This window comes from Bufo bufo, chromosome 5 (genome assembly GCF_905171765.1).
Source record: "Bufo bufo chromosome 5, aBufBuf1.1, whole genome shotgun sequence".
Taxonomy (NCBI): Eukaryota; Metazoa; Chordata; class Amphibia; order Anura; family Bufonidae; genus Bufo; species Bufo bufo.
The window spans coordinates 532,047,314-532,057,322 of record NC_053393.1 but is presented as its reverse complement, the minus strand read 5'-3'; the positions used below and the strand labels follow the sequence as shown (position 1 = coordinate 532,057,322).

At 47.2% G+C, this 10,009-nt stretch overlaps 1 long non-coding RNA gene across 1 annotated transcript; it reads right to left on the bottom strand.

Annotated features, from left to right (window-relative positions):
- Positions 1-3,266: 3,266 nt before the first annotated feature.
- LOC121001019 lies at positions 3,267-8,931 on the bottom strand. Its single transcript, XR_005778956.1, has 3 exons — positions 8,768-8,931; positions 3,507-3,516; positions 3,267-3,277 (listed from the first exon to the last, which is right to left on the bottom strand). It is a non-coding gene; the product is annotated as an uncharacterized LOC121001019 (long non-coding RNA).
- Positions 8,932-10,009: the final 1,078 nt, after the last annotated feature.

Here is a 10,009-nt window from a genome sequence, read left to right as displayed (position 1 = left end):
AGATGTATGGGACCGCAAACCAGGCATCAGAGATCCAACAAATCCCCTGAGTTGAAAATAGAGGAACCATCTTCCAGGAGATGATGGGAATATGTGCGATAGGTCCTCAAGAGGGCGTATCCCAGTAGAGGAACAGACGTCTCTCAGTCTGACAGTAGATGTGTGGGTAGTTCGGAAGGCGGGCACCTGTCTCAGACCCATAGGTAAATCTGGATGGTCAGTGAGCATTGAGAGGGGACCTGGGATCTTAGCCAAATTCAGTTTAGGTGCAAACTTTATCCATGAGGCTGCTAAAGTAGGGAGGAGCATATCAGATTGGGCATGCGGGAGGTTGCATAGGGAGTTAGGGGACAGCCAAAATATACCTGTTGCAAGGTGGGGATTCGTAACATGCTCTATTTCTACCCATATCTTAGTATTTTTATTATGAAAAAGATCTAAGACGCAGTTCAAGACTGCAGCCCTGTAATAAGTCAAAAAGTTAGGTAAACCTGTCCCTCCCTTTAATTTAGGGCGAGTCAAAAGACTATGGCCAAGCCGCGCTCTGGATTGATTCCACACGAATTGGGAAGCCAAGCGCCGGAGGCGAGTAAAGTAGATCAGGGGGATTTTACATGGAATTGTTTGAAATAGATAAAGCAGGCGCGGTAATATGTCCATTTTAAGGGTATTAATTTTACCAAACCAAGAGATTCGTAGGGACAACCATTTTTGAAGGCTCTCTGTAATGGATTTGAGGAGAGGAGTATAATTCAGTTTAAATAGATGTGAGGGATTGGCAGGTATGTGAACTCCCAAATATTTGATGGAGTCTTCCGTCCATTTAAAGGAGAAGGATTCTCCAAGGGATTGCACTTCCCTATGGGGAAGGTTAATATTCAGAATTTCGGACTTGTGTACATTAACTTTGAAGTTACTGACGCGTCCAAATATATCAAATTCCTTGAGAACGGACGGAAGGCCTATTCTGGGGGAAGTAAGGTATAAAAGCAAGTCGTCTGCAAACAACGATAGCTTATGTTCGGTTTGTCCGATACGAAAGCCTTTGATTGCTGTGTTTGCCCTAAGGGCGTTGGCCAGGGACTCCATAGTCAGTATATATAAAAACGGGGACAATGGACAACCTTGGCGTGTACCGTTTCTAATCTGAAACGGTGAGGATAGAGTGCCATTTACCCGCACACATGCCGATGGTGTAGAATAAAGAGCCATGATACGCTGAAGCATCTTGACTCCTAGGCCTAGGTGGATTAGGGTTTCAGATAGAAACCTCCAGTCCACCCGGTCAAATGCCTTCTCGGCATCAATCGATAGAAGACATAAAGGTGATTTATATTGTCTAGCTCTGGCTATGAGCCCCAGGGACTTCAGAGTATTATCACGGGCCTCTCGGCCGGGGACAAATCCCACCTGTTCCTTATGGACACTACCAGGGATGTGTGGGCGCAGTCGTGTGGCTAAAATCTTAGCATACATTTTCAGGTCGACATTGAGAATCGAAATGGGCCTGTAGTTTCCACAAACCTTAGGATCTCTACCCGGTTTAGGGATGACTACTACATGTGCCTGTAGGGCCTCAAATGGAAAGGGGCATACGGCAGAAATAGAATTAAAGGTCACAGTTAGAACCGGAGCTAAGTCCTCTGTCAGGACTTTGTAAAAACGGGGGGTGAACCCGTCAGGACCCGGGCATTTCCCTATTTTCAGGTCCTGGATCGCTGCTTTAATTTCTGATAAGGAAAAATCGCTCTCCAGGTCTGAAGATGTCACCGTATCAAAGGGCTTGGGACCGTGGGATATAATGTACTGACGTATGTCCTCCGACGGAAGTGCCGAAGATATATCTCGGGAGGCCTGTAAGTCATAAAGGGCGGAGTAATAATTTTTAAATTCCGTGGAGATCGCTGAAGGGGCATGGACCAAGCCATTTGTGTTTGTATTAATAGCCTGCACGTGTGTCGTTAGGGGTTTGGGATGGAGGGCTCGTGCTAACCATCGGCCGCTTTTATCCCCATATTCATAAAAACCATGTCTAACTCTATCTCTGGCGCATAAGGATTTCTGATCTAATATCTTTAAGATCTGCTGACGAAGGGAAGAAATGTCCGCCCTCAGGGAATCCGCAGGAGACAGCTTATTCTGCTCCTCACTCCGAGAAAGCTCAGAGAAAAGATTGGACAGTTTCAAGGTACGCTCTTTTTTCAACCTCGTCCCGTGTGAGATAAAGAGGCCTCGTAACACACATTTGAGGGCTTCCCATTTTATCGGTTGAGCAGTAGTGTCGGATTCGTGGTTTACAGAAAAATCCGCTACGGCTTTCCTGACGTCAGCCATACACACCCCATCGTTCAGCAGATTGTCGTTTAGCCGCCATGAGGATGCTCTATTTCCTAGCGTGGAACCCTTCAGAAGACCATATACAGGGGCATGGTCGGACCACACAATAGTGTCTATGGAGCATTTGGGATCAAGGTCAAGGAGTTTCTGTGATATGAAAAGATGGTCCAGCCTGCCGTAGCTATTATGGCTATGGGAAAAATGGGTGTAATCTCTGATGCCTGGGTGCAGGACCCGCCACATATCCACCAGACCAAGGACACCTAAGTCCTTTTGGAACTGATGTACCGACACCGAGGAGACTGAGGACTTACCAGTGGATGAGTCAAGGGTCGGGTCCATCACTAAGTTAAAGTCGCCACCTACGATGATCGGGGAACCATCCGCGAATTTAGCCACTTTCCTCAAGACCTTGGTCCCGAATGCGGATTGACCCTGGTTGGGGAAATACACGTTAGCAATTGAAATAACAGATTGGTCAACCGAGATCTTTAAAAAGAGATATCTGCCCCTAGGATCCACCTCATAGGATAATACTGAGTGGCGGAGGTGTCTATGCAAAGCAATAGACACCCCGGACGCTTTTCTCTCAGGATTGGGAGCATGAAACCAGGTTGGGTAATATTTAGATTCACATTTCGGGATAGCATTAACTTTAAAGTGCGTTTCTTGCAACATAGCAATCAATACCCTTTTCCTATGTAATCTATACAGGACCTGACTCCTTTTTTGTGGCACATTGAATCCCCTAACATTGTAGGTACAAAAAGAAAGCGGTGCCATCTCTCTGTAGCTCTAGAGAAACCTGTATGGGATGAGGGATAGGGAGGCACACTAGGAGGGGGATGTGACAAATGAGACTAGGGACTAATACACTGAATATAGGACTAGACAAGACACAAACTCAAGGGTGGGGGGGGGGAGGGAGCAGGAAAGTGGACTAGAAAAACAAAAAGAAAGAACTTAGGTCGTGACTACGGTCACAGGCAGTACTATGTACCGCAGACCCCTAGGTGGGAGAAGGAGAAGCCCAGAACCAAGTGGACTCCACCTTAGACTCCAGCAACACAAGAAAGTGAACTTATAACAGTGCAGGACATATCAAATACACAATGAGACCCGTAAAATTGACATGAAAAGAAACACTAGGTGAGTAGCAAAATCGCGACAATGGTACAGCTTCTGTACTAAGTGAAATAACAAAGATTAATCAGCAATCGCTGGAGGACCTCTGGGTGGTCTCTTTGGTTTAGATGCCACCCTCTGCCATTGCTCGCGACGTGGGACCCCCGGGATCTCTCGAGGCCTAGGCCACTCTGGCAAGTCCAGATGCGGTAGATCGAAGGTCTCCAGGAACTTGGGAAGGTCCGATATAGACTTGAATGACCCCGTCTTCCGATCCTTGTTGGCGATTAGTTGAAAAGGATATCCCCATCTATACGGTATGGAACGCTTCTGTAGCTCAGAAAGAAGGGGTTTTAGGGCCTTTCTCAGGAGCAAAGTGCGTCTGGCCAAATCTGGCAAGATAAGGATCTCTTTATCCTCAGACCGGACGTGATCCATATTCCTGTAGGCCCTCAGGATTGCCTCCTTATCCTTGTAAAAATGCACCCTGCATATAACGTCTCGGGGACGCGTTAGGTCACTTGGCTCCTGTCCAATTCAATATGTTGATCTGGCTTTTTTTGTAGGATTGATCCGAAGAAAGACAGGGCCCAGGCTTCCAGGTCTTGAGGGAGTATTTTCTCAGAGAGGCCCCGGATCCGGAGATTATTCCTCCGGTTACGATTTTCAATGTCCTCAAGATGGGAGAGAATATCTTGAATCTGGTCAGTATGATCTTGCAAGACCAGCCTATGCGATTCTATGGTCTCCTGAAATTGCTCTTGGGCAAACTCTATTTCCTCCACCCGGTTGCCGACATGTTGAATGTCTTGCTGTATTGCCGCCATGTCTTGTCTGTGAGACGCCTCAAGTCTCATGAAAAGCCCGTCCATCTCATGTTTAGTGGGAAGGGACTTGAGATGAGTTTTCCAGTCCCATTCATCCCCATCATTTTGCAGACCCCGTGGGGTCACTGACCTGGGTGAAGATTCTGGCGAGCTGCGGACCTGTGGTGAGGAGCTCAGGGATGCGTCCACCATCTTGAAGAGGGCAGGAGAGGACGAGAGAGCCGAGGGCGGACTCACCGCCGCTGCGTATGAAGTAGGTGAGTGACTACTCGGCGGGATCCCGTTACCAGATATAGTGTCCTGTTCGGGGTTGTTCAGCGCACTGCTGGAAGAAGCGGCCGCCTGTCTCGTTGCCTGCGCCATCTTAGGCCCCTCGTTTTCCCCGCCGTGCGCACTCGACTGGCTAGGAGTGCTGAAAAAGCGGGTGATTGCTCTCGCGGATCTGAGGGCAGGAGCAGGAGTCGATGGGGCCCCTCTCCTACGGCCTCCCATGGGGTCCCAAGAGTTAATAAAGTCCTGCTGGAAGAGTAGTTGCTGGAGTCTTATGGGAGCTCACATAAGCCACATCTCACTCAGCCATCGGCTAGCTCCGCCTCCCCCGACGACTGTGTCTTTAAGGAGATGTAGCAGTGCTGCTAATGTACTATTTTTGCAAAGTCTGCTGTGATCGGCAGCAGCTTGAAACCTATTGGTTTACTAGCAGGCTGGAGGCTTTCTCCAAGGGTCACTCACCCCCTGTGGGTCTGGAGGACGGCAGGCACAGAGAGTCTCTGCTCCCCTGTAGGATGATGCTGAAGGAGAACGCCGCCTCCAAGATGGCGCCCCTGCTGAGCTGATGTTCCTCGTCTGAGCCGGTGAGTGAGGGGAGGCAGGGGGAGATCGCTGACCTGATGGAGCTTGGTCTCTGTTCAATCCCCTCCGAGCACCGCTGGGGTCCGAGGCTGGATCCAAGGGCCTCTAGGACGGGTCGCTTGCGCTCTGGCCGCGCTGCAGCCGAAAATCGAGGCCGGGGATCCGTCTGCTCGGTTAGGCCGCAACTGTATCTCAGGCCGCCCGGGTAGTGGAAGCTTCCTACTTGGCTCAAACACTGTCGGGTGGAGAGTGGAGCACAAAGATGTAAAAACTGGGGCGCTGTGGCAATGTTAAGGTGACGGATGAGGTAGGATTAGATCCCATCCGCAGGAGCTATGGTGGATCACGTCTTCACCCTCCGGCTGCAGGCCACGCCCCCCCAGTTCAAATCTTTAGCCAGGGCCACATCTAGCGCTACCCCTTACATCCATTGATGCTTCCACTGATGTAAACGTTCTCTTTCCTCATCTTCTCCATTCGTACCAGACCGCCATGACAAATAATTTCAGCCACATCTTGTCTCTGTAGAGTCTGACACACAGACATCTTAGTTTCTTTACTTTTCCATTATCCTCCCCTCATGGTGCCCCTACCCCCAATACTGTGCTCCCCAATGCCCCCATATACTATATTTATGAAATAGTAGTGCCATACAGATAGTCTGCAAAGTACCATCAATAGTAATAATTCTCTCCTAGAGTGTCCTTGTGAGTAGTAGTGCCCTCTATACTGTGCCCAATAATAATAATGCTCCCACAGAACACCCAGCAGTAATAATGCTCCCAGTATTTATAACTGCCTCCTTTAGTCACCCCAGTATTATAATTATATCTGTCCGTTGGGTATCAGTTATACATCTTCCTGTATATGCCCTAAGCTTTTTCTTGTATATATTTATATATGGTAACGTTGATCATGCTAGTATACCGTGATTCAGCATAATCCAAGTCAACATATATATGAAAATTGGTCCATTTTTTTTCACTTTACATAGGAAAAAGTACAGTATATACCAGCTGCACATACAGTTGCAAGAAAAAGTATGTGAACCCTTTGGAATGATATGGATTTCTGCACAAAGTTGTCATAAAATGTGATCTGATCTTCATCTAAGTCACAACAATAGACAATCACAGTCTGCTTAACCTAATAACACACAAAGAATTAGATGTTACCATGTTTTTATTGAACACACCATGTGAACATTCACAGTGCAGGTGGAAAAAGTATGTGAACCCTTGGATTTAATAACTGGTTGAACCTCCTTTGGCAGCAATAACTTCAACCAAACGTTTCCTGTAGTTGCAGATCAGACGTGCACAACGGTCAGGAGTAATTCTTGACTATTCCTCTTTACAGAACTGTTTCAGTTCAGCAATATTCTTGGGATGTCTGGTGTGAATCGCTTTCTTGAGGTCATGCCACAGCATCTCAATCGGGTTGAGGTCAGGACTCTGACAGGGCCACTCCAGAAGGCGTATTTTCTTCTGTTTAAGCCATTCTGTTGTTGATTTACTTCTATGCTTTGGGTCATTGTCCTGTTGTAACACCCATCTTCAGTTGAGCTTCAGCTGGTGAACAGATGGCCTTAAGTTCTCCTGCAAAATGTCTTGATAAACTTGGGAATAAATTTTTCCTTTGATGATAGCAATCCGTCCAGGCCCTGACGCAGCAAAGCAGCCCCAAACCAGCCCCAAACCAGCCCCAAACCATGATGCCCCCACCACCATACTTCACAGTTGGGATGAGGTTTTGATGTTGGTGTGCTGTGCCTCTATTTCTCCACACATAGTGTTGTGTGTTTCTTCCAAACAACTCAACTTTGGTTTCATCTGTCCACAGAATATTTTGCCAGTACTGCTGTGGAACATCCAGGTGCTCTTGTGCAAACTGTAAACATGCAGCAATGTTTTTTTTTTGGCAGCAGTGGCTTCCTCTGTGGTATCCTTCCATGAAATCCATTCTTGTTTAGTATTTTACGTATCGTAGATTCGCTAACAGGGATGTTAGCATATGCCAGAGACTTTTGTAAGTCTTTAGCTGACACTCTAGGATTCTTCTTCACCTCACTTAGCAGTCTGCGCTGTGCTCTTGCAGTCATCTTTACAGGACGGCCACTCCTAGGGAGAGTAGCAGCAGTGCTGAACTTTCTCCATTTATTGACAATTTGTCTTACCGTGGACTGATGAACAGCAAGGCTTTTGGAGATACTTTTATAACCCTTTCCAGCTTTATGCAAGTCAACAATTCTTAATCGTAGGTCTTCTGGGAGCTCTTTTGTGCGAGGCATCATTCACATCAGGCAATGCTTCTTGTGAAAAGCAAACCCAGAACTGATCTAATTGATTGGACTTCAGTTGGCTGACACCTCACTCCAATTAGCTCTTGGAGATGTCATTAGTATAGGGGTCCACATACTTTTTACACCTGCACTGTGAATGTTTACATGGTATGTTCAATAAAAAACATGGCAACATTTAATTCTTTGTGTGTTATTAGTTTAAGCAGACTGTGATTGTTTATTGTTGTGACTTAGATCAAGATCAGATCACATTTTATGACCAATTTGTGCAGAAATCCATATAATTCCGAAGGGTTCACATACTTTTTCTTGCAACTGTATGTGACCCAATAAATATCAATATGAATGCTGATTGCACTGTGCTGCTGCCTGCCCCTGATACCTGCACTTGGACTTCATAGCTCCACTAAAGCCTCTGCTGCAGATAGGGTGGCCACTGGCTTCACCCAAGAAAGCTGGACCTCACCGACCATTCTCCCAAATAGATAACCATGGCCACCTCCGTGAAACCTTTCAGCAGTCCCCACTTCACAGTAGTTATTAACCCCAGAGACCTCCACACTATACTCCCCACAGAGACCTCCACACTATATCCTCCACACTATACCCTCCACAGGGAGCTCTATGCTCAGGTGTGACCCTGAGAATAGCATCTCTCTATACTGCTGCAGCTCACATGGCTGGTTACTACGGGCGACACGCGCTCTCTCGGCGTCTTTGTTTCCATGGATACAATAGCTCTCATAGCAAATGACCGGACCACGTGACTGACCATATGACAGGTAATATAAGGGGCGGGCTGTCCTCTTCACGTGATGCGGGAATGAGCGGCATCTCGGTGACAGTTGCTAACGCTGGTCTGAAGAACGTACTCAGTATCAGCTGGTGGGAGGAGCTCATAGCGGCGCATGTGTACTGCGAGCCCTTTAAGCTGCTGCACATTGAAGGGGTGAGGGCGCTCGGATGTGATTGACAGCTGCAGAGACCAATAGAAGTTCTGAATTAATATCCAGCCTCCAATCAGAGATAGGGTTGTGCAGGAGTCTGGCCACCCTAATTGCCGCGGCCTGGCGGTTGGAGACCGCTGCGCTACAAGACTGGGGATAATCTGCAGGTGATCCATTTAGATAATAATGCAGATCCGCCTCTGTGCCAAGATCTCCAACATACAAATAACTGCCGTACACCTGTGCCCATAGCCCGCCCTGGCCGGACCGGACCCTCCATGCCAAGTAGAAAAGTTTATGCAGCATGCCGGGGCTCCCGATGGAGGATGCGAACGTGAGCGTACTAGTGATTAGGTGCCGAGGATAGTAGTACTTACGGTTAAGTTGTCCCTTGGGGCCGACAGTGCAGTGGATGGGAAGACAGCACAAAATCCTCCGGGGCACTCTCCGTTGCAGGGAACACCAGCCAGATGTTGGTTGAGGTGCCCTTGATGGTAATTGGTGTAAGGTGCTTTTGCGGTTGGGCCCCTGGTTTGTGACGCCAGCACCGTAAGGTGCAATGAGGAGGAGAAGTGGAATGATGAGAGAGGCAGGGGTTGAACCAAGCAGGAACTTTACTTATCAGATGTAGTAAGGCATCCAATAACATCACTTTGTCTTTCATACAGATGGCAAAAAGGGCAAAGCTGCAAAATCCAAATTTGCAGGCTACTTATGGTGAAGTGCATAAGTTACCTCCAGCCCACTTGAGTGAAGGTGATGTTCTTACTTGTGCTTGGTTCCTGGTCTTGCTCTGATCCCTCAACCTTTCACTATTAGTTTAGATCCTCTTTAAATGAGTATTCTGACAGATGGCATACAAATAACTGCCGTACACCTGTGCCCATAGCCCGCCCTTTTTGATTCCAGAGGGGAAGCAAACCAGGCTGGTGCAGTGAGCTGCATTTATATTAATATAAGCAGATATATAACGCGAGTTTGACCGCGACGCGTGGTTGATTAAGTGTGGTTGATTAAGTGTGTGACTTAAGATTAAGTGAGGGAGTATCTGAGAGCTAAATAATTTGTGGACATTGATGAGTGGCTGTGTTTGACTGTATTTTGTGCTGTGATAACACTTTTTTTTTTCTTTCTCCAGGGGTTGCACAGGTGAGCAATTAGGGTGTGGCTGTTTAATTAGGGTGTGGCTGTCTAATTAGGAGACTTTAAAAACTCAGCAGTAAGAACAGCACAGCCTTTTTGATTCCAGAGGGGAAGCAAACCAGGCTGGTGCAGTGAGCTGCATTTATATTAATATAAGCAGATATATAACGCGAGTTTGACCGCGACGCGTGGTTGATTAAGTGTGGTTGTGTAAGTGTGTGACTTTAGATTCAGGGACTTCAGAGGGGGACTGCAATTAGCCTGTATATTATTACTACATTGTATTGTATTTTTTTCTTTTGTGGTGTAATCCCCATTTAGTATGTGTTGCACAATTGACAACGCAGTCCAGTGCACATCTTGCATGATGTATGCAGTCCTGGAACAGCCGTTCCAGGGTGAATTTCTTTGTTCAAGATGTGAGCAAATTACCCGTTTGGAATCGCTAATCGAGTCTCTAAATGGGCAAGTTGCAA